This window comes from Talpa europaea, assembly GCF_964194135.1.
Source record: "Talpa europaea genome assembly, chromosome: 2".
In the NCBI taxonomy this organism is placed as follows: Eukaryota; Metazoa; Chordata; class Mammalia; order Eulipotyphla; family Talpidae; genus Talpa; species Talpa europaea.
Genome location: NC_140068.1, coordinates 71,238,072 through 71,263,908, shown reverse-complemented (window position 1 = coordinate 71,263,908; position 25,837 = coordinate 71,238,072). Strand labels below are relative to the sequence as shown.

The 25,837-nt window shown below is 36.1% G+C and overlaps 1 protein-coding gene across 1 annotated transcript in view; it reads left to right on the top strand.

Annotated features, from left to right (window-relative positions):
- ADGRB3 (adhesion G protein-coupled receptor B3) overlaps positions 1-25,837 on the top strand; it is a gene marked incomplete at its 3' end in the record, with an annotated part of 671,719 nt that overhangs the window by 509,280 nt on the left and 136,602 nt on the right. The window lies entirely within an intron of this gene.

The window sequence follows — 25,837 nt, the reverse complement described above, 5'->3', positions numbered from 1 at the left end:
TAGTGGTTCAGGAAAAAGCATTACTGTGACAGAAGCCATAAACATTCTTGCAAATAGTACACATGGCTTGGAGGCTTTGTGGAACTATGGACATATCCTGAGATCTGAACCCAAAAACCTGGACTTAGTATTTGACTTCACTAACCGCTCTGTAGGTAACCTGGTAGTAGTTACGTGAGTTTTATATATCTCATGGCCTGGCCTTGGGTGCAAAGGGAAATAATATCTCTCTTGCAAGGTTTTTATGTTAATTAAAAGTGATTATGTACACAAATATCCTTTGAAATATTTATTTCCTTATGGAAATGTAATTTTTTGACATTTTTAAGAAATTTGCATTTAAAGGCACATAGTTTTGGCACATGTTTTCTAAAGTAGAAGTAAAGTGCTGCTCTATTTAGATAGCTGGAACGTGGTGTCATTGGTTTGGTTTTCTAACTTATGCACCTTCCTTTTTTGCTTTACCAGAAATGATTTTTCACTTAGAAAAATAAGGAAAATTCCCTCTGGTCTGATATTCTTATGTTCAAGGTGTTGGCGTGAAGATTAAAGAAATTGAGAGGGAAACATGCAAGCTTTAGAATGATGACTGCATCTCATAAAAACAACTATTTTGGCAGTGGTAACTTGAAGAAAATCTCTAGATGCCCTATCCTTGACATTAGTTTGGCAAGCATATAGCACAGATGTGGCAGAGGGAACATTAAGGCTAATTTTATAACATCAATCTGTTGTCATCAGTATACAAATGAAATTAAACCCACATTGACAGATCAAATTACTAAAGAGAGACATGTGGGCATTAGGAAGACCTGGAAATATAAACCCTGATGACACCTGAGACAAAATGTTGTGTCAGTCGGAGCCACCAACAGGGTGTTAAATACATGCTATTTTTATTTAACTGCGGAGTCTAACCAAAAAATGCAATGTTGCTGTTCAAAATGGGAATCTACACATCTCTAGGAAAGCAAGTGGCCATTATGACCTGAGGGAAGCTGCTGTGAGGTCTCTGACTGCCCCTGCAAGCTTCCTTTGCTGCGTTTTCTTGGACACCCACATGGCTTTAGCAAGTGACACACTATGACTGTGCTACAGACTAAAACAAATCTGCAAGCAGGTGGCTTTTGGAAAACTAGAAAAAGCCAACTCCTAGATCTCCAAAGTAGAATTTTAAAAACAGAAATAAAAAGAGAGAGATGGCAAAGACATTTTTCTAAGCCAGATCTAAAACCCATTATCCATTCAGTTTCAAAAGGACAGACAGCATGTTTTTCTATCATTATTGATTTCTTAGAGAAATGCGAAAGGTGACAAAAATGCTGCTGAGACATGATGACTTCATACCCTTAATGTGGAAATCATGACTCTTGTTCCATCCTGTCTTTCTGTGTGGGACTTTGCCCCATAAATCAGTCTACTTCTTTCCTTAGTTCTTCAGACACTTCCATCCAGATTATTCCCCACTTAAGAAACAGCAACAACAAAACCCCAGTATTATTTCTCCTTAACCTTCAAATATGTCCTTGGTTCCTCTTGAACTCTAACACCCAATTTCTTGAAATACTTCACTGAAAAATCTTCTCAGATTGGCCTGCACTTGCTGCAAACCCTCCAGCCCCCATGACCGGATAGACTTCTCCTGTGGCTTCTGAGAGTTTTCAATTCCCCAGCTTTGTCTCTGCTCTTTCTTCCTGGTTCTCTCTGACATTTGGCAGTAGCATCTTCCTATTCAGCCCGGAAATTCTCTATTAATTTTTTTTCCCAACCTCCCTTTTTTAGGGTAACTGGCTTCATTATTGTTATTTTTTTCTCTGACCCCCCTCTATCCTCATTTTCTCTAATTTTTTGAGTCCTAAGCTCTGAAAGTAAATTGACACTCGTATCTTCCTTACATGCTTATGTTCTTAACTTCATAATCATTATTTGCATCACCACACCTTTGTCCATTTCAGAATTGTGACAGTGTAGGTATCAATGACATTGTTCACCTACACAGTGTCTCTTCTTCCTTGAGATTTTGTGCATACCAGAGTTTCTGCTTGCATGCTACCCTTTCCATGAATGGACTAACTCCACCACTTTCAGAATATTCCTATCACACTCCAATCCAAACTGTCATTTCATCAAACACCAATATATTGTCTGTGGTCTACCCGGGTCGTTTAAAATTACATAAGAAAGATGTCAAGAAGTAGCTCTGCTTTACAGATCTTTGTATTTTGAACTCTGTTCACAATATACCAATGGAACATTGTTCCTTCATGTCAGCAGGGTGATTTGTTTTCCTTCTTGAATGTTCTGCAGCACCAGAAGTTGAACTAGGGCTTATTTTGTGGATATATTGTTTCTACTAATTCACAAATGTTTAATCCACTGTGAAGATCAACTGAGGCATATTAAAATTTTAGCAATTTATTTGAATGAAAATACTTTCAAATTGGACAGCACAAAACTGCAAGTAGTTAGAAGCATTCCATAGAGGGGAGCTGAGGGAAAAACCTTAATATAGAAGAGGCATAAGTACAGAAATGATTGATTGCTGTAGTTTAAAACCTGGCCGGCTGTTGTGATTGATTCTCTGTAGGTTTTTCTTTCCTAACCATAAGCATTTACAGACTTAGATTTTGGTTTAATTACTTAGGCACCAAGGCATTAGAGTGAGACCGTGTTTAAGACATAAATATTCTAATATTGATTGGCACATCCTCTCATGAAGTTGATGTTTTAGGTTCCATTCTGTTCTTTAATTTTAAGAAGAATTCTGAGGATAAACTAAAGTCTAATTGAGAAGTTTTTTGTGTATCTGTGACAGATTGCAAGAATCGCTATACTTTTTCTATAGGTTTTCTCCTGCTATCTGAAAGCAGGATGTTCCTACTTGGTAGGTTATATTTGGAATCTGGGAACATTCAAAATTCTTTCCATATAAATTAGTGGGGATAGTGTACCCAGACAAAAAAATAACCTGCCAAACCATACTAAATAGGAACATTTTAGGGCCTCCCTGCTGGCACACAGGGTTAAGACACAACCTATGAACCTGTCCTCAGTCTCTGAAGCATGAGTTCAATCCTCGGCCAGCCAGGGAGCAGCCCACATGGCGCAGCAGACCTCTCCTGTCTCGCCCGCTGCTCCCCTCAGCAGTATTTCAGCCAGTCTGCCTGTTCTGTTCCCTATTCTGTCTCTGGTGAATCCTCTCACCCCCACATCTCTGGCCTGTACCCCAGCTCTTGTATGCATAAATAAATAAATCTTTAAAAAAAAAAACAAATAGGAACATTTTACTTTTGAAGAGCAGAGGAAACCTATGTGGAAGTGTATCCTGACTGGCTATTCTCTTATGACTAGGGCATTTGACTCCTAGCCAGTTGCATTATCTCATTTATCTCAACTTCCATAACAGTCCAATCCATACTTTCCACCCCATTTATTTACCCAATAAGATAGATTAGACTCGTCCTCTCTTTTTCTCAAAATCATCCTATAAACCAAAATTTAAACCCACAATATTAATAGACCTTTTCATAGGTAAAATTGAAAATATTCTTCTAGATACCTGAAATAATTTCCTAGTAGAGATTCCAAGTAAAATGTAGAACTAAGTTAGTCTCCTACTGAAAGTTATGTGTATACATAGCTAAATTTTTATAAGCACCATTTCTTACAATGACTGAATTAAGAAAAGCTGGGTATGAGAACAGAGGGCATTTGAGAAATCAGATACTTTATTGGCATCCACCAGAAATAAGTACCTACTTGTTTCAACTCTGCTGGTTGAAAAAGTGATAAATTCCACAGAAGCCTGAGGAGTTGCCAGAAGAAAGCCTTTCTTTGGCAGAGTGTGCAGAGTGTGATCAAATACTTTAACAGGATGTTGGAGTTGCATGACCTTCAGTGATAATAACCAAGTAATAAATTAGTCTTCCCAGCTGCTAGTGCATAATCATAACAGCAAATATTACGTGGAAATTAACATCATGACAGATAGTAATCATGGTAACATAACATATTGATCGCAACCACTAAAGGATAGAGGACTGTGTCTATGAAGAGCTCAGTTAAGAATACAGTTATTTAATGAAAACTACTTGTGAAATTAGCACAGCATTATGCAACAAGGTTGTGAAAGCAATTTGCAGTCACACCTTAATCCTGGAAAGTACAAGGTCATTGTCTGGTACACTGGAATGTCAGTGCCATAGTTTTACTGTGATTATCATTGAGTAGACTGTGAGCAAATACCCCTGTTATAATTCATTCGTCAGCAAAAGAGCATTGTTAGAATAGAGTGGACACCTTAGCTTTAGGGATGAAAATAGGTAGAGCCTTTCTCACCCTTCTTTATTCCTTTTTTCTAAATTTCTCCCTTCAGCCATCCCTTTTTTAACCCATAATTAATTACATGATCCTTTAAAATCTCTCAATGTTGTCACATCGTCCATAAGATTAAGGTTTAGATTTTAGAAATGTGGCCCTTCAGTTCCTTTAGTAACTGGCCCTGTCCATTTCTCCAACCACAGTTTTCTAATTCCTGATTTGCACACTATTTTCTACAGCACCTGCCTGCCCTCATCTGACTACATCTTTCTTCTAACTTCGCACACACCTAAGTATCGCCCTGCACAACTCACACAAACTGAGCATCGTTTGGTATTCTGAAGATTTGAAAATGCCATCTTATAAATTGCATCACTTTGTTATCTCCTAGTTTTATTTTCATTAATTCACTACCAAATTTTGTCCATGAAATTCCAATAATCCCTCTGTTCTTATTTATAAAGGCTAAGAGGGTTACCACTAGCTTAGTATATATTCTTCCTCAAGTTTTCATATGAGAACTTTCTCATTTGTTCTTAAGATAATTAACTGTTCTGATAAGAGAAACAGAGCTACCATTTATTGTTTAATCTCCCTAAAGCTGTTCCCTGAGCACATTCAGATTTCAATAAATGGTATTGACCAGTGGCTGGCTGACCAGTGCTGCTCTAAGAATAATCATTAACCTTTATTCTGGCATATTCACTTAAACTTTCAAAGGCTCTCTGAGACTTGGCATGATTTCACACTTAAATATATTGGGTAAAATATAAAAGCCCAGAACCCTCAAAATAATTTTCCCTTTTCCATGAAGCAAAAGTGTTTTCATTGGACATCAGTTTTTTTTTTTTTAGATTTATTTATTTATTTATTTTATTTATTTATACAAGCACTGGGTACAGTCAGAAGCATGGAAGGGTGAGAGAATTCACCAGAGCCAGAACAGGGAGCAGAGCAGGCAGAAGGACCGAAGTACACTGCTGAGGGGAGCAGCGGGCGGCAGGAGAGGTCTGCGCGCCATGTCGGACCCTCCTTCGGTGGCCGGGGAGCAGCCGGGGATCGAACCGGCGCTGCAGAGGCTGCGGGCAGCTTTGCAACCCAGCGCTCAACCGCTCGGCCACCGGGGAGGCCTGGACATCATAGTTTTTAGTTGAAACATACCTTTTTTTTTTCTTTTCCTGTAATAATAATTCCTATTTTAAATCCCATTGCAGACAGTGAAACTACTGGTTTGATAAGAAAACTTAATGTGTTAGAAAAGAATGGATAGTGTTTGATTAAAGGTCTTTGCTTGTAACCTTTATCAGAAAGTCTGAACCACTCTTTCATCATGCTGATTTTAGAATGTTCTTGCTGATCTGTGGGCCTAAGATGACTTTTTACAGCAGTAGATAGGTGGTGGGAGGTAGCAGACATTATTTTAGTTTTCAATTTATAAATGAGTTAGAGAAAAAAATATTATCTTGTGTAACAAAACTGATGTATTGCTTGACAAAAGTGTTCCTGTAGTATGATAAAATAATGTTCCCATTTAACCCACTAATGTAATAAGATACCCTGGTGGGTACAACTATAGATAAGGAATTTATTTTACAGAGAAGCCACTTTATTTGATAATGAGTGTAAATACTTAGCACAGAACTAAAATGTATGTATGAACAATCTCAGCTATTTATCATCTATCACTCTCATATCCCCCCTAAAAAAATAAATAAACTTTCCAATGGACATAATCTTCTTTTACATATTATTGCTAAGAAAGAGAAAAATCCAAAAAATAGTACAGTTTATTTGCATTTAATTCTCACTGCATTGACCTCATAGGTCCCATACCTGTGCCTTTAGTTCAGTTCCAAATTCACCATGTGAATGGGAGACAGCTATCACAGTCCATGAACAAACCTTGACTGTCAATCACTAAATACTTTTATATAATTCAGAATTATTGCTGTGTTTTGTTTTTAGAAGCTAACATTTACCATATTGAGTTTCAGGTAAAGAAATCACCATAATGTCCTGTGACTACACAGCATGATATCATTGGTTTCATGACTTTTTTTGAACTTTGTTTTCATATTTATTGTAAGACTTAATTTACACCCAATCTCCAAGGAAAAAAAACAGGACATGATAATAGGCAAGTTGCATGATACACTGTTGGTTCTATCCTCCCACTACTGCTTTTTCATATCTTTTTGTTTAATATTTTTATCTTCCATTGTGTATATTGAAATGTCACCTTGATTCTTCCTACAACCAGGAGGGTAAAGCTAGATTAGATAGATGACAAGATGAATGGATTAATAGAAAGAATATGATACAGTATTTACTATTTTACTGTTTTTGTAGTTTGTGGTACATTTACCATCTGGTATTTACCATCTGGTATGTTCAAAGCTATATGTTGTGGTTCCAAGTAGGATACAGTTTCTGATGGTGAGGACCTGAAAATTGAGTAGGGGTGAAAGAACCCTCCATGACTGACCACTGTAAAATAAGTTATCTGTCATAAACAAAGTCTACAGACTGCTGTCAAAATACAAAGCACCCTGGAAACCCTGAGGTATGAAGAGTGTTTAACAGATGAGATGGTGTTTTCCTAGAGTAGGGAAGGAAGGATATCGCCAACATGTGGGGGAGAAGGGAAAACAGCATTAGTAAAGGCACAGAGACATGAATATGTATGATGGAGTTGAGAACATTTAAAAACTTTTTGATTCAATCGTCAGGGGTGGTATTATATTGGGATATCATCTTAGTAATAAATGACCACATGTGGCACCTGATAGGGGTTCTCAGCAGCAGTGTTTCTTGACTAGGTAATGAGTTAAAGCATCCTCTGTACTTACTGGTTCAGATCCATTTTATTTCACTGTCAGGCACATGAGATTGCCTTTATACTGTTGGCATTTTATTAAGAGCTGAACTACTTTGTGGAAATTCTGGCAACTATCAACCCAAAGAGTGACTAAAGCAACAACCAGTCTGGTGACATTAGCTGTACAAATGTGACACCAAAAATCTGCAAAGGTTTAAAATTAAGATGGACACTCTTCAGTAGAGTCATGGGAAGATTTTAAACCATTCTGGCTGTCCAGAAGGAAATAAGCTGCTTATCTTTATAAGATGTCCCCCAGAATCTCCCATATCTTAATCTCTAAAAGAGCACATGTCTCAAAAGAAAATATATCTCCCTGAAGGGTACCGCGTAACTACTACAAATGGAAAAAGTGGGGAAATCTGACAGGAATAACACCTGCCCATATCATGTATTTCCTGAATGTGATGTAGCAAGAAAGGCAAAACATCACTTATGTGACTATCAAAAATGTGTAACCTCAATCCACTCTTAAGAAAATATATACATGCACACATAAATTGAGGTATATGGAACAAAATATATCATCAGTACTCTTAGACTGTCAAGATCATGAAAAGACAAAGAAAAGGTACTATCTCAGATTAGAAACTAAAGTGCTGTAGCTGCGACATGAGGTGCAGGATCCTGAAGTGGATGCTGGATCACAAAGGTATGTTAGAGGTACAACTGATGAATTTTAGTTGGTTTATTAATAGTATACACTATTGTTCATTTCATGACTTAGATTAATTATACTATGCTTTTGTCCAGATTAACATCTTAGGGAACACTGGGTGAAGGACATACAGGAATTAGGTATATTAGATTTACAACTTTTTATATCTAAAGTTATTTCAAAATAAGTACTAAAAAAGGAAAAGATATAAATCTTGATTTCTATTTCCCTTTTATCTGTTTTAGCATCAAAAAAAGTGTCAAAATGAATATAAGCATTTTTATTTTGTTCAACCTTTTCATTTTTTTTTGTTTGTTTCAGAATACAGGCATACGATGTTTTATTGCATTTTTCTTTCTTTTTTTTAAATAATAAATTTTATTTTTATATTCCCCCATACAATTGCAAACGCCCCATTCTGACCCCAATCCTTCCCCTCCCGCCCCCCACCCCCCAAAAAGTGTCTCTGGTTCATAGTTTTTTGTTGATTTTGATTTTCACTTTCTTATATTCATTTTCCTGGTCCCTTATTTAAGTTTTCTAGATTCCTGCTATGAGTGAGACCATCCGGTATTTTTCTTTTTCTTTTTGGCTTATTTCCCTGAGCATGATCCCTTCCAGCGCCATCCATGTTGCTGCAAATTGCATGTGTTTATCTTTTTTGAATGCTGAGTAATATTCCATGGTATATATGTACCACATCTTCTTGATCCAGTCATCTATTTTTGGGCATTTGGGTTGTTTCCAAAGCTTAGCTATTGTAAACAGTGCTGCTATAAACATAGGGGTGCAGGTGCTCTTTGGAATGGATGTTTCTGTGTCCTTTGGGTAAATACCTAGGAGTGGAATTGCTGGATCATATGGAAGCTCTATGTTTAGTAGGTCCAGAAATCTCCACACAGCTCTCCATAGTGGTTGGACCAGTTTGCACTCCCACCAACAGTGCAGAAGAGTTCCTTTTTCTCCACACCCTCGCCAACATTTGTTGTTGCTAGTTTTTTTTAATATGTGCCATTCTCACTGGTCTGAGATGATATTAACCTTTTCATTTTATGAAGTGTTTATTTTCAAAAATTAAGTATCATATATGCGAGAATATAAACTAAACTCAAGCTTTTTGCGTGACTATAGAATTGTAAGTCCTATAAAACACTTAATGCAGGGCCTCCCCGATGGCGCAGCGGGTTGAGCACAGTGCTGTGAAGTGTACACAGCCTCTGTAGTGTGGGTTCCATTCCCGGCCCAGCCAGGGAGATTCCCACATGGTGCAGCAGACCTCTCCTGTCGCCCACTGATCCCCTCAGCAGTGTATTTCGGTCTGTCTGCCTCTTCTGCTCCCCGCTCTGTCTCTGGTGAAAGTGTTACGGAGCAGCCCCGATATAAAAACGGGTTGCCAGGCTGTGGGTCCTCACCCGTGCGCTTAAAAGGGGCTTATTAATACTCCACTACAGGCACACACAAAAGGTTAATAAAAGGTTTATTTACAAGGGAAAGGGAAATGAGGAAATGTATAACTCAGGGAGAAAAATAGGGAAATAAAGTCTTTAATGCGTCCTACCCGATCCACCGACCTGGAAACCCAAAGGCACTCCAAGAGCTGGCCAAGCGCTGCGAGCTGGCTGAGAGCCAAAAAGGGGATTCCCCAAAGCCCACGTGTCTGGTTTTATACCAAACCTGGCTGCTTAACCCCACCCTCAGGTTCCAGCCACCTTCCCTTTGGTGGTGATGGGATTTGTCTCTCCCAATGTCTTTTGGTTTTGGCCTGGGGTGGGGGTGGAGTCCACAAAGCCTGTATGGAATTAGCTTTAGGACATCCTTTTCCCCCAAACAAATCCTCTCACCCTCCCCCACCTCTGGCCTGTACCCCAGCTATTGTATAAATAAAAAATAATCTTTAAAAAGCAGCAACAACAGAAACACCTAATGCAACCTGTCTCCACAGTTCTCACTAGAGACATTTCAAAAATTTCAGAAGGATAAAAAAAATTCCATACTTTTTTAGTGGTGGCCTTGTCCATTCTCTCATAATCTTCTTATGATTGACTTAAAGGCCTCCTCCCACTGTTAAAACAAAATTTCATTCCTTGTTAAAAGGAAGGAAATGTGGGTGGCTCTCTTTCACATAGTGAAAGAAATCTTAGGTCCTGATAATCCTGAAGCAAGTGTTAACCCTTTAATTCTTTTTTCACAGTTGACCTAGCTTGTTAAAATGAATTCAAACAGATTCATTTTGATTCAGTGACCTGAGTTATCTGCAATAAATATGTATTCTGCACAAATATTTTAGGTTGCTATTAAATACTGATCTTATTTTAAATATTTAATGTTTCTGCAACATTACCTTTTTCATTTTTCCAAATTTCTAGTAAATGCCTGACAATGGTAGGTACTTCATTGTTGATAAGTAAAAGGCCCTATAGTGAGGGGTTTTCTTGAGTAAGAGGCCCTAATGGTTCTAAACAGAACCTCTTTCCATCTCCTAAGACCACTGCCTGGGGTTATTTACATTAGAATACCCAAAATTAAAGAGAAATTTGGCTAAGATTGATTTGAGACCAAGGTTCCTATGGAGAAACTAAGTAGTTTGAAGGGCTTTGACACCTGTTGAAGGAGCCACCCACAGAGCCTGGTGCCCAGAGAAAAGAGAGCCCACATGTAGGGCTGAGCTAGACACTGCATGCAATTCCTGTGGGTAAAGCTAGATGTATGTGAAAGTCCAGAACTATAGACTACACCATGGGAGACCAGAGCAAAGAAAATGATGAGATATAGAATCTCCTCAGTAAGGCCATTTCAAGAACACATAAAATAAAGCCCTGTGAGTGTCAGTTCTGCAGAAACAGAAAAATAGTCTAGAGATCTCTAGATGGTACTCAGAGTCCCAAGGCAGCATTTACTTGGACAGAATAACTGGAAAAAAATCAATTGATGTTTTGCTGAGTGGTAGTAAACCTCATTGAGGGCCAGGAGATCCTAGTAGCGTTGATGTTATATGGTGGTCTTCCATGGGTTGATGAAATTAGCTGTCTAAACACTAAGTGCATGCATTAGGTTTGGAGATGCAGAGAACAGAGTTCTCTCCCTCACTTCCATCAGCAATCTGTCTTGTTCTGAAACTGAGAAGGGGTTTATTGAGGAAATGGAAAAAAACACTTTCAAGGGCTTGATCCTTATTCCTAAAACAATAACATGCAAATCATCAAACCCTTCTGCAGCTCTGAATCCAGTCCATCTGAATGACTGCAAGAAGTAGGAACCCTCAGTTTCTGAGTCCTGAATGGGGGATTCATCTTTCATGTTCTGCAGGGGGCCCACTAAAGATGCCTGTGGAGATGGCAGCAGGGTGGTCCTACCTAGCACAGACAAGGCCCTTGGAAGTTGGCCCGGCCGCAGTCCCTAAAAGCAAGGGGGCTTATCAGCACTTGTACAGAGGTGGGCTCTGATGTAGTGGCTGGTTTCTTTCTTTTTTTTTTTTTTTTTTTTTTTTTTACCTCAAGCCCCTAAGACACATCTGCACAATGACTGCAATTAACACTTTATGGAGAAGAAAAGATTTTTTTAAGTAATAGCACATAGTATAAAACTGGCAAAACCCAGTCTGGAGCATCTGCTTTTCCTGTCCCTTATTCCTGAGTGTTGCAGTTATAAATTATCTTTAGTCCAATAACATGGCTGGTAGAGAAGGCTTTGTGATACAGCAGGAATGCAGTGCTCTGTTGCAGGTGGCCTAGCTGCATGGGAAAGGAAGTGGGTGTCAGCCTCTGTCCTGTGCACTGCAGCAATTTCAAGTCTGGTCCCATAAGGCCTTCGATTTGGCTGAAAGATGCAGCAGAAGATGGATGATTTGGTGTTAGCATGTTCTCTCCTATGTGCTGCTGAGATGATTAAAAACCCTGATTGGCTTCTCTTCACAGCCCCCTTGGCTGTCAAGTAGAAGAGTTCTCATTCTTGTGTCCTTCCTGAGTATATCTGAAAGCAACATTTAAATCTGGCAGAATTAAGAATAATGTGACAAAGTCTTTTCCTTACCCTTTGGAGCTAGATAGTAATTAGTTTATAAAAATGAAAAGGGAATTTGGTGGATATGACTTACGTAGGCATGAAGACCCTTTTTTATATAGGAGATGGTCTTCAGATACTTCTTTTTGCACTTAACAGTAATATTTTAGAGGGACATATAAAATCCTTATTTCTATCTAAAAAAAGCCATTTAAAGCCTTTCATTGCAAAAGAAAGTAGTCATTATTTTTTAATATGAAAACTTTTGTCCAAAGTGTTCCATAAAGAACTTGAACTTAAATATTTGAACTCATTAATGTCAGCACTGGATATAGTACCAAAAGGAACTACTTGTATTTTAAGTAACTGTTCAAACTTGGAATTCATTACTAATATTTTTCCAGCTATAAAATCCCATTGACATTAGGAATCTATATAAACTGCAGTCCTGGCAGTTTATTTTCTGGGGTAGATGATAAACAGGAATCCCTTCAGTCTGTGCTTTGGCTCTCGGAATGGGGATGAAAAGAAGCTGGGAAACAGGGAACAATGGTCTTTCCTATCTTGTCAAAATCTAATTTGCAAGGATATGAATAAATAAATTACCTTAAGGATATCCATATTCAGAACCTCAAAGAAATACTGAACTCCTGGAATACAGACAGGGGATTCCAAAAGCAATTTCTTCTTCCTCTCCCAAGTTTTTTTGTACTTTACTTTCCATAGAGACTCACTCTCTAGGCTTTTATAGGAGACTTTGTTCAGTGAACCTGGTAGCGAAAGGAGCCTAATTAGGTGAAGACAACTCAGAAAGGGAAGGAAATTGGAGCCAATGAGGATTTGTGAGGTCAACTCCAATGGATTTTCTGTACATCTACTGAGTTCTTAAATATTTTTCCAAAGCTTCACTTACATGGAATGGCATCCCATGGATTTCTACCAGCATTTGCCTCACATGTTAAAGATCCAGAAGCCATCTTAGTAATAGGAAATTGCCACTCTGGGATATGACAGTTTTGAAAATGCCACTTTCCAGGACTTTTTTTGAACTTGCATCTGTCACTGGGAATGGCCACAGTTAAACTCAGGGACATACAATGTCCTGAATTAGAGATATTTGAACAAAGGTAATAATATTTATCTTAAAAAAATTGTGGATTTGGAAATTTTGCAAATTAAATATTTTGTGCCATTCTGGGAATAAATGATCTTTATATCAGTCTCCCCAGATCTATCCTCAGTACAAAAATTGTTGATTAACTGAGGTTTCTATGTATCCAAGATACTTAACTACAAAAATTGACTGCTAATATTATGGAACATCATGTCGATGTCTGATGCTCTTTGAAGTACTCAGAGTACAGTTCTCCAGATAAAATTTATTTCAGTGGCAGATACTGTATAACAACTATTCTTCATAAAATGGAATAAGTAAATATGGCAGACTTTTCTAAATTGTAACTTTTTTTTTATTACGTATCCTTGACCGTGGTTAAGAGAAAAACAGGAAAACTGACGGACACAATGAACACAACTGGAGTCTGCAACTTTGCTAAAGCATTATGTAACCGATAGGTAAATGTGTGTGGTGTCCTTGTTTTATGAGTGAGTTGATAAGCAAAATTTAAAGTAGTGATTGAACTACTTCAATATCTATGTGGATTATTAATGCTTACATCTTTAGGGATAACTTGAGCTATGCTTTCTTGTCACTAAGAAATAAATGTCAAAATTCTCTGAGATCATGCAGCCTTTGCCTAATAAGAATAATATAATATCTATTGTGCTATATGTGTGTGGTTCTTTATAGTAATAGGTCTGCAGTAATCAGAAATGATACGAAGATGAGAAAAGTATCCCAGGTTTTCTATTAATGATGCTATATTAATTATGACAGAGAAAGCTTTCCTATTATAAACTTAATTTTTAAGGTACTTGGAAGCTTTCCCCCAGGAATTTTTCTGATTTTTTTTTTTGTTTTTTTGTTTTTGTATTTTGTATTTTGTATTTTTTTTGCCTAGTAATGAAAATAAGGAGATAGGTTTTAAATGTTTTTAAAAGATTTTTATCTGGGAATACAAAGTGTTTTTCTATCCATTAGAATATTTTAAAATATTTTTATTTTCTGAAATCTCAAAACAAATAGCTTTTTAATGACCTTCCAACTTGTCTCCAATGGAGAGGTTTAGTGCCTCTGGTGTACTAGGCAAAGTTTGATTTGCAAATAATTAAATTATAAGCATTATCCAATGCTTCTTCTGCAAATGATTGTGTCCCCAAATAGCAGTTAGCCCATTGCACCTTGCAAATGAAGGGAACTTGCAATTAGTCGGTCAGTTACTGAAAATTAGTCACTCCTGGACTGTGAGTGTTGTGGGTACAGTTTTTGTACTTGCTTAAAAAGAAACCAGAGCTAAAAATCAGCTGTTGGATTCTGACAAGGTGCATTGGAATAGGTGAGCTCTACTAACAGGGAAGACAACAGCAGTCAGCTGAAATAGTGGCCTGTGTGATCTACTTTTGTTTAAAATCTAAGATACAATCACCTCATTCTCTGAGCTCAACAGATTGAAATCCACTCAGGAGACACTGTTGAGATCTGAAACAGGAAGAGCCTTGATGCTCATTAAAATGTTAATTATGCCATGGAGGCTTTCAGTGCTATCCTTCAACCATGAATTTTCACCAATTGCCTTATTAATGTATTAAGAAGTCATAGTACCAGAGCATGCTAGGTAGAAAGATCACACAGTTATTTAAACACACAGCAGCACTTATTTCTTTCAATGCCAAGCTATTCAGAAAGGAACCCAAGCACTTCCCTTGTCACCAGACCCACACCCCAACAGTTTCTACTTGATTATAGGTTTTGTCACTTTCTGAATCCGTTGTAGCAATGGACAAACTGTATATTTATGACCACTCTGCTTGAGGCCAGGATTGCTGCTTTTTCTAATCTTTGAAATGCCTAGTACTGTCAAGCACAAAAAAGGCACTAAGACATTTTATTTTTTATATTTTTAACATTTTTCATTTTTAAACAATATTTGCTTTTCCCTCCCCAGTTGTGGTCCCCATAGAATGTCCTTCCCCAATGCACCATCACCGCAGTCCCCTGTGCTCCTCCCTCCCTCCCTCTGATCCCTCTCCCTCTTCCTCCCCTGCAGGATGTCTCTGATTTATAATTGTTTGTTTTTGTTTTGTTGTGTTTTGTATTTTCATTTTTATTACACTGATGTTTTTACGCTATGACATTTTAAATAAATTTATAAATGGTTGCAGTCAGGGAACAGTTTATATTCTCATAGTTTATAAACTATGAAAGTAACTTAAGAATCTAAGTACCCACAAAACCTTAATGTCTACCAAAAAATTTCCTAGCTACAGTCCTTTCAAATTTTATATCAGAATTTAAAAATCAACTTAAGCATTAAATATCATTAAGCATTGAATTCAAAAAGCCTTGTTACATAATTCATTTAAAGACACCTCTGCCACTTTATTTTTTTCTGCATGTGCTGTCATTGAGGTATTTTATATGCAGTCTTCCATTGCTTTTCATTTGCTGCTCTCTGGTTAAGTTGTTTTAGTCAAAAATATGTAGTTTGGTCAGGTGGGTAGAACAAGATTTTCTGGCATCTTAGAAATGCTTTCTCTTATGAACTCTTGTCAGGAGTAGCAGTTTCTCTGCCTTCACTTACCTAATAACTCATTTTGTGGGGGTGGATAATTTATTCTCTTCTACAAAAGAGACCTTGCTTCAAGTTTTCTCAAAGTTACAAGATTGTAGTGTCAGGGTGCAAAAGGAATCATCCCTTATTGGACGAATAATCAAAACCGTTTCAGACAGGTTAGCAAAGGAAAAGAAAATGTGTGGAAAATTTACATGGCTGTGAAGTCTGAAGAATGACTGAGTGGACCAGGAATATTTAACCTGCCTTTTGGAACCTGGGACATTCATTAAGGCTGAAACCAGAAGCCAAGTTTCCCATTGTCACATTTGTGACTTAAAGAAATAAAACTACATGCAAGATAAGAATAAAGATACTTGTTTACCCCATAGCTTCTCTAGATGATATAAAAAGGAGGAAAACTGACAAGCACTTGAAACTAATCACAAGGAAATTCAAAGTGTAATTTTAATTTGAAGGAAAAAAGCAGATGAAAAGAAAATTTTCAGTATTTACTGAAGTCATTATAAAGTTTGATTTGTTGCATGTGCTTGTCTTTATCATCAAGTAGGTACATTTGCATTGTGGCTTTTTGGAATGCATTTTTTCACTTTAAACAAACACTGCAGTGCTGGGATATAGATTAGTTTTTAAAGAATTCAGTAGTTGCAAGTAAGTAATATTGGGAGTGGTGAAAATAAGTATGTTAGTTGAATAAATATGACAATGAACCCCTTGATTGGTATGAACAGATTATTTTCTTAGTTTATATTTTAATTGGATCCAGCTTTTTATATACAGACTACTCTATTTCATTTTAAGTATTTGTATAGAGGAGTACCTTGTTCTGCTACTCTAATCATTTCCATTTCCTGTCTACTAATATCCAGGTTCCCAAATTGCACGTAATACAGTGAAGAAGTGAACAGACAAGCATTCCCTAATACTCAGGGCTGCCTTTTTCAGAGTTCCAAGAATCACATGTCACTCAGTCATTAAAACCACATAAGTGCCCAGTGAACCCTCATTTTTGCATTTTCCATTATTCTAAGCAATAATGAATCCTAGTTTTAAAAATATGATTAGCTCAATGGGGCCTCCCTGGTGGCGCAGCGGTTGAGCACTGGGTTGCGAAGCTGCCCGCAGCCTCTGCAGCACTGGTTCGATCCCTGGCTGCTCCCCTGTCACCAGAAGAGGGTCCCACATGGCGCACAGACCTCTCCTGCCGCCCGCTGCTCCCCTCAGCAGTGTACTTCAGTCCTTCTGCCTGCTCTGCTCCCCGCTCTGGCTCTGGTGAATTCTCTCACCCTCCCGCGCTTCTGACTGTACCCAGTGCTTGTATAAATAAATAAATAAATCTTTAAAAAAAATATATGATTTGCTCAAGATTTAAAATTTCTATTTCTCAAAATTGATAATTCTGGCATAAAAGATCACATATTCCTAGCTATAGGAATAACGCATCTAAATTTTGAGTAAACTGAGCTTTAACTCAGTTCCATGTCTCAACACTATATTGTTGAGAACTATTCTTCCAAAGCAGATAAACATTGCAGGTGTGTATTCAAATTTTTAACTTAGAAAGCAACTAACTTGTGACCCCATACCAAAAGCATGACAAGATAAGCTTATAGGGACATCATCACATGTTTGTAATCTCAAGTGGAATAGGAAAAAAAAAAATTTGTAGTACAAATTGAGGTATAAAATACTTCCTTGGTGAGTTTGCTGTTAAAATTTTTGTAACAGGGTTTTTAGCCTATAGAAAACTGTTGTGAATCATAAAATATTTTTGGTAGATAATGTTTAGTGATTTGATATAGAAGCTATGTAGTAATACACAGCTGTCCTCATGTCTTCTCAAGTTGTGTAGTATATGTTTTCAAAACAGCTTATCGTTTATAGGGCTAGGACTAAACACTGTCTTATATGTTGTCTTTTTACTGGATTTCTAAGACATAATGATTAAATCTTAAATCTGACCATTGTAAGACAGTGGTTAAATATCAATTTGCAAAGTATGCTTTATTATAAATCTGGGTAAATACTATTTTTATAACTTTGGTAAAATTTACATAAGCTTGTATAACCTTTTATAAATAGTGGAAAATAAAAATAAACATTATCTATGACTCCAACAATTATTAATTCAGTACACCACAATGCACTGAAATATAATTTTTCAGAAAATATTTGTATGCTACAATGTGACTTTTGATATCCATAAAAGACTTGGAGAATTCATTTGAATATGGAACTTTCCTATGTTCTTAAATCACATATAAATACATATATATTTTGAAAGCTATCTTCATCTTTAATTTTCTGGCATGGGGACTATTTTGGTTCAAATTATAAAAGTACTTAAGAAGGAATATTAATTTCCTACAAATGGAGTATAAAAGAAGTAATCTTACACTTTTGTTATAACTTTGTGAATCTCAAAAAGAATTTTTTCTGCTTATAGAAGTTATACAATCCCATCAAGAAAATAGAAAGGTACAGAAGATATAAAGAAGCAAAAAATAATACCCATAATTCAATAGTTTGAAACAGCTTCTGATAATTACACTGTCAATATATTTCCAGCCTTTTTTTGTGTGTGTGTTTATGTGGGATTAATCCTGTACAAAAGGGATAGAGACAAAAGCCATTAAAATTTGAAAATTGGTGTGTTAATTTTAAATTGGGGAATGCTTGGATGCACATAGTTTTATAAATTTTACAATGGTCTAGTTTTCTGTCCAAATTATCACAGTACTAGTGTAGAAAGTAAATATATTTAAATTTGCTCTACTTTATTTCAATCTCCATTTTTTTCTGGTTTGTACATCTCATCTGTTGCAAATTACATTAGATTAATATTGGTTACAACACAGATAAAGTTTTATTGAAAGAGAAAATCCAAAAAGATTGAATTATTTTGTGGATTGAGACTAACAGTTGTCTAGCCATTTAAAAGTCTTATGAAATGAAGGGGAAAAAGAGTTTAGACATGTCCCTACTTACACCCAAGTGTCACTTTGGCTATCTTTCTGAATCTAGGCATTTATAAAACTAAAGTGTATTTTGCTATATTATTAAATATGTCATCTAAAAGTTATCAGCAGTTAAGTAAAGGATATTATAGCAATCCTATTCGGTTCCATTCAGAATTCTATTTCCATATCTTCAAACTGTCTTTTTTTCCTGCCCATTTCAGATTCTGTTCCTTTTTAGTGGTTTAAATAAATTTTTTGAAAATTTCTGAGGGAAAATGACTTACAATTATCTGAGTGAAACTGTATTCATTGATTTTCTTGAAAGGAACAATACTTTTCCCCTTGGAGTTTTAGTAGATTTTTTTCCCTCTCCTTTATAATATTAGTGCCATTAATACCCTGAACCAAGCTGTATGACATTTGTCTCATTGTTGCTCCACCCTGTCATAATCTCTCTGTGTGGACTGTTAGGGTCTGCATTGGGAGGTGTTAGGAGATTGATTTCCATCTCAAAGTGAAAACATAAATGACAAGAATTTATTTTTCTCTGATATCTGACTCGCAATCTTTCTCCTTCTGTTGCTAAATTCTTTATCACAAGTTTCATTTTTAACTTTTAGAAATAGTTTTCATTTGAGCCTTTTACTAAAATTATTCTATCAAAAGTTCTCAATATCCTCCTTTGTGTCCACAGAACCATTTCCAAGTTAGCCTTTCTTATTATCTTAAACATTTGACCTTTGACCAATCACTTTTTCAGGAAATCCTTCCAACTTTTCTGTGAGATTTGAGTTCCCCAAACTGACATCCTGTACGAGTGCTCCCCCAGTATGTCCCTAACTCTCAAGTGGCCTCTCATTGCATCTACCCCTCACTAAGTGAACAGAGGAAGGGGATTCTACTTTGAAGTCATCCAGACTTAGGCTCAATTCCTGGCATAGCTAGATGACATAGGAAAGTCATACTCTCTTGACTCCATTTTTTATATATATTTTTAAAGATTTACTTATTTTTATACAAGAGCTAGGGTACAGGCCAGAGGCACTGGAGGGTGAGAGAATTCACCAGAGGGGGAAGCAGAACAGGCAGACGACAGAAATACACTGCTGAGGGGAGCAGTGGGCAAGACAGGAGAGGTCTGCTGCAACATGTGGGAATCTCCCTGGCCGTCCAGGAATTGAACCCATGCTGCAGAGGCTGCAGACAGCTTAATAGTGCAGTGCTCAACCTGCTATGCCACCAGAGAGGCCCCTCTTGACTCCATTTATTTCTTTTAAAGCTCTAATAATGACTCCAAAGATAGGTAGTCTAGTGCTTGCATATTTAAGCAACTTCCAACTCCAAGCTCCTGGAGTTCTAGGGTTCTTATGATCTGGATAGAGATATTAATACCAATTTGTCTCCATTTTCCTATCTGGGAAAACAACAGTAATAGCTACCATGATATATCATTTTAAGATAATTCTTAAATGTATGTAAAGTATCTATCATAGCACCTAACATTTGTTAGATACTCAATAAAAGTTAGCTGTTACTTTCATTAGGGTGATTATTATTATTTGCCTATTGACTAATTAATGATGGCAGCTAGCATATTTTAACCTTTAATTATTAATAAATCATGGTGAGGATATTTATACATATTTATAACCCAGAAGATTGGCTTCCATAATGTTATTCCTTCCCATACTTTTTTATATTCTTACTATTTTTAATTAGAAAGCAACAGCATAAAAAATTTAGCCTATTTTTAATCAGTTTTTTGTCATGGCATCTTAAGAATTCCATATATTAATATATCAATAGATATATAAAAATAGATAGATACAGTATTTTAAGTCCTTATCAGCTATTTGGTTTGAAATTATTTTCTCCCATTTCTTAGGTTACTATTTTACTCTCATATTTGTTCCCATTGTGTGTGTCAGCCCTTAAATTTGCTGGAGCTCACTTATCTGTGTTTGCTTTTCCTTTTCTGACCTTTTGGAATGGTAGTTATCAGGGTTTGATGGTATGGGAAGATGGGGGTTTCTATTTAACAGGTATAAAGAGTCATTTTTGCAAGATGAGTAAGTCCTAGAAATTGCTATATGAGGGCCTCCCTGGTGTCACAGTGGGTTGAGCACAGTGCTGTGAAGCTGTCCGCAGCCTCTGCAGTGCCAGTTCGATCCTGGCTGGCTGGGGAGATACCCATATGGCGAGTCAGACCTCTCCTGTCTCGCCCGCTGCTCCCCTCAGCAGTGTTTTCGGTCCGTCTGCCTGTTCTGCGCCCCACTCTATCTGGTGAATTCTCTCATCCTTCCATGCCTCTGGCCTGTACCCCAGTTCTTGTATAAGTAAATAAATCTTAAAAAAAAAAGAAATTGCTATATGACATTATGCCAATAGTCAACACACTGTGTTATACATTTAAATATTTATTAAATGTTCTTGCACAGTTAAAAATTAAGCCATTAGCAATAAAACTGGTAGTACCAGTCCTATAAATAATGTTCAGTGATCCAAAGAGTAACACATTCTTAGTTTCAATATATGAAGACAGTGATACTTCACCTTTAATATGTAGAGACAGTGATGCTACAATACAAGGTAACTAACTTTATCAAAGATCTCAGCTCCAAAAGGCAAAGTAGAAACCTAACATTTCCAAAATAACCTAGCAGCACAGTGTCTGTACCATATTCGATTCTGACTTAAAATGTTTGTTAAATGAACAAATTGTTGGCGCAGGGAAGTCCAAGAATATCAGTTCAAAATCTATAACAGGTATTCATTGAACAAATACTTGCTGGATCCCAAATTTTGAGATCCAGGAATACTGAAGTGGACATTGAAATACCCCTGACCTTATGATGCTTACGTTCTAGTAAGCAAAGACAGGTGAAAAAAAATTAAAAATACCTATATAACTGATAAGTGCTTTGGCCCATAATACATAAGGGTAAGAACAAAGGGCATGTATGTAATTTTTGTGTAGAGATTCAGCTATTATGGAAAAATCACTTTGGCTCTTAGTGAATAAAAATATTAATAATTTCATTTATTTGTAGTACTATAGTACAGCTATTTGCTTGAGTTCAGCTTGTTGGGTTTTTTGTTGGGTTCATCTGGTGTCATTCATGAAGCTGCAGTCATCTTGCAGTTCAGCCTGGGATGGGATAATCTAATATGACCTAATATCAGGTCATTGTTGCAGAGCACTCATCCTCAACAAGGCCAGGCTGGGCTACTTTACATGAGAGAATAATTTTTAAGATGATGAGAGTGGAACTGTAAGACCACTTCAGTTCTGGACTCAGAAGTCACAAATCACTTCAACTTCATTCTTCTAATCAGGTCACAAGGCTTACCAAGATTCAAAAGAAGAAATAAATTCTACCTCTGAATGAGAAAATTTATATAGAATATGTACCCACTTTTATCCTGAAGTGGGGAGTTACTGACTTATGTTGCAAAGTCAGTGACATCCCTGGTAGGATGATGTAAGAATAGAAATTGACATGATGTGACGGAATGATCAAGGTGACTATATATGAGGAGTGCATTCTAGGTTAAGGTGAGACAATAAGGAGTGCAGTCTAGTTGAAAATGATGGGCGAAAGCAAGTGTGTTAGAGATGTGAAGGCAGAGACACAATGACAGACCAGATTGTATAAGCCCTTATAGGCCACTGTAAGGGCTTAGTCTTTACTCCAAATAAAACTGAAAAAAAATTGATAGTTTTTAATAGAGTGACTTGATTTGATAAATATATCAACCAGATCTTTCTGGCTGATGTGTTGAAATTGAACTTGAGAGAAGGTGGCATGCATGGAAACAAGAAACACAATAATGAGATTTCTGTATTTGAGAATGATGGTGGCTTGGATTAGCAGAGTAGAATTCACATCATTTTCTGGAATAATTTGTTGAACTAATATGGTAGAAAACATATAGCCTTTCCAACCAGATTGTCGTTTTCTCTAAAAAAGAAACTGTTCATGTTTTTGTGTGTCTGCTATTTTATCTGTCATTTGAAATGCATTTACTAAAAACCTATTGACTCACTGGCTAGTGAAAACTCAGGCTTCCCTGCTGGATTGTATACAAATAGTACAGGATGTTGAGTCTTTCAGAATTCATCGTGAAATGTTTAAAGACCTAAAGCAAATAAATGAGCCTATTGCAATCCATTGACTCTCTTCAGATTGCATCTTTTACTATATGGTGAAGGAGAGCAAATGAATTAGAGCTAATACTATGTTTGGACCTGGAAGTATTAAAAGTCATACTTGAAATATAAAGAATTATAAAAGTAACTGAAAAAAACAGTTATCAAATTTCTACTAAATGAGAAGCAGCATGCCAGATATTCAAAGTCAAACAAGATACAATTCTCAAAACTACTAACATTCTTGTGTGGAATAGAAACTTTAATTTATAAACAAAGTGAATTTATCAAGTAATATTCTAGTGTGGATGAAAAGCACTAACCGATGCCAAGCAGTGTAGGGAAGATCTAAGTGTGGTGTATGCCTGGAACCAGTTCATATCTAGATAACAAATTGAAAATCTGGTATTATGGTGTGAAGCAGGCACTATTGATTCCATACCTAGCATAGAGGATGATAAGTGTTCCAAGGGTGGCAAAAGTACCCATTTCTAAATCTCATCACATGCAATGAAGTATACATATTTTATACTAGTATTTCTATTTTTATAGTAAAAATATATATACTAGTATAAAATAATATATGCAGACATTATAATATTAGTATAATGATATCTTTGGACCATAAACTCCTTTGAATCAACATGCAGAGAATATCATTTTCAGAAGGAAAACAGAACCTATGGAACCCACTGATATATTCAGATCAAAAAAGAAATTGTAGATTCTGAGGAAGCTGGGAAAAGGCCTCAGATATTAAGTTGGGAAAAATAGATTCTGCATCTTATATTTCCACAGAATTTCATGTGTGTGGGTATATATTTGAATACTTGGGACAGGCAGACACTTTCCTTCTTTTAGCCAGTCTAATAATAGGAAGAAGTATAAGAGGTACAGATGACAGCTAACAGCTAACATGGGTGAATGTAGGTGTAACCAACAAAGAATGTGCTGGTTGTATGGAATTTCTGCAGACCTGGTTATTTTTTAAAACTATCTGAAAAAAATTACTTCTCATAATAGACACTATAAAAAAGAAATAATGTGGTTTTCAGTATAAAGTATATGTGTATATCATTCTGTGTTTGCTTCTGACATTGTCAGTCTGTTATTCTTATTGCCCAATGTTCATACATATTTTGCTGTTTGTTTACCCTATTGATGACAACCTAGATTTAATAACTAAGAATAATTCACAAATACACCATTAATCATAGCATGCAAAAAACTTTGATGTTGGAAGAATAATGTGATTGTTCGAATAGTCCACATTTAAAAATCTTGTTCTGTGCAGACTGAGGAAGCTGCTTTGATTCACATTAGCTCTACTACATATCAGTTTGCTTTACAAGGTCTCCCTGAAATCAGTCAGACACATGTACCATGCTTTCAAAGAATTTCGTACAGTAGGAATAAGCTATGAAATGTTTGAAAATGCAGGTGGTGTGTACTATAGGTTTTATAATATGTATGCTTGTAATTAAAAAATAATTTGTAAGAGTTTTATATGATTTTAAAATATTAAGATAATGAAACGATTTAAGATTTAGCAACAGAATGGCTTAACACCTTTCATTTCTTGGAAATAATCAAATGCAGAGCTTGGCAACCTACCCCTTCCCACCTTTCCAGATATTCTCTTTTATTCATATGTTCCAAATTCTGGTGTTCTCCTATTAGATACATGACTTTGTGTTTTATATCTTGTCTTAAAATAATAACACATAAAGCTGTTGTCATTCTTATATTATTATCTATTATAATCAGATAAAGTCAACAAAGGGATAATAATAACAAAGAAAGGTAAGCAGAAAGGCTTATATTAACTTAGGAAGAAAACCATGAAAAGGGTTCCATCGGGATTAGAATCATTAGAAACACCTCATGCTTGGGGTGGAATAAAGGACTAAACCATGGAGACCAGTTTTACCAATTTTGCCTGGGGATGACCCAGGTCAGCAGTGCAGTCATTACACAAAGTAAGGTTAATTGACCTTTTCTAAAAATGTGACAAAGTTTACATTATTTTCAGAGTCTAGAAATATTGTTTTTATACCTGACAACCAAAGTTTAGTAATGCTAACATTTTCTTTAGTAAATAAAGTATAAATATATGAAGTCTTATTTACAGCAAAAGTTTTTTCTTTAAGACTTTGAATTGGTTATCATCCATGGACTCCATCTTGAGTGCATATATAATTGCAATAAAGTAAATAGGTGATCTAGGATGAATAATTCAGATCTTTTGTTTTAAAACATGTCAGATTCTTTTAAGTAAATCTTTTTTAACTTTATTCAGATGAGATACATGTTTTTCATTTTGCCTCAATTGTTTGTCACAATAAGATAGGAGACAATCAGCTGATGAAATAAATTGAAGTGCTGCTGTGTTATGGTTAGGTTAAATTAAAATTCAGTACTGTTGCAGTTAAAGGGATACATTTTTTTAATTTAGCATGATTTTATAATATCATGAGAAAAAGAGACCCTCCAAGTTTTGTATTTACTAAATTTCAAGGTATTTGAGAAAAATTAAGTACAATTTTTATGTAGCTCAATCTCAACAGTGTACTCTGTTTTAAAAGAAGTTGTAATTAACAGTATTATGTCATGAATATTAATGACATAAAATCATTAATAGTAAAAATATATTGCTTCAAGATACCAAAAGAGATAGTGTGAATTACATTCTGTAACTCAACTTGGAAGTCCAACTGTCACCGAGAATCCTCTTTCAATGAAATCTTTTAGAAATAGACTGTCTACATATTTAACCCAATAGCTTTAGGCATTCAAATATGGAGGAGTTGAAATCAAAAGTACCATATCAAAATTAACATCAAACCATGTGTTATCTTCTTCCAATTTTAGTCATTTCTAACACAGAGTAACTTGGTTTGAAATTTGAAAACACTATACATATAGGTTTGCTAGTTGGAGAGTTTCCATGCCTGGGGGAGGGGAGATGACAATTGGTGCATTCAGTATATAACACGTGTAATGATAATAAAAGTTGATTGGTTGAACACTTGCTTTTTTTCCCTTTTCTTCCTCTTCCTGTATAGTAGTTCAGTTGGGGGATGGAAGGGTTCTCCTCTCTAAAAAGGCGTAGGTTGATACCATTTTTATTGTTCTTCTGGGGTAGGAAATAAAGCATATGCTTTAGAATTTTGAATGGCT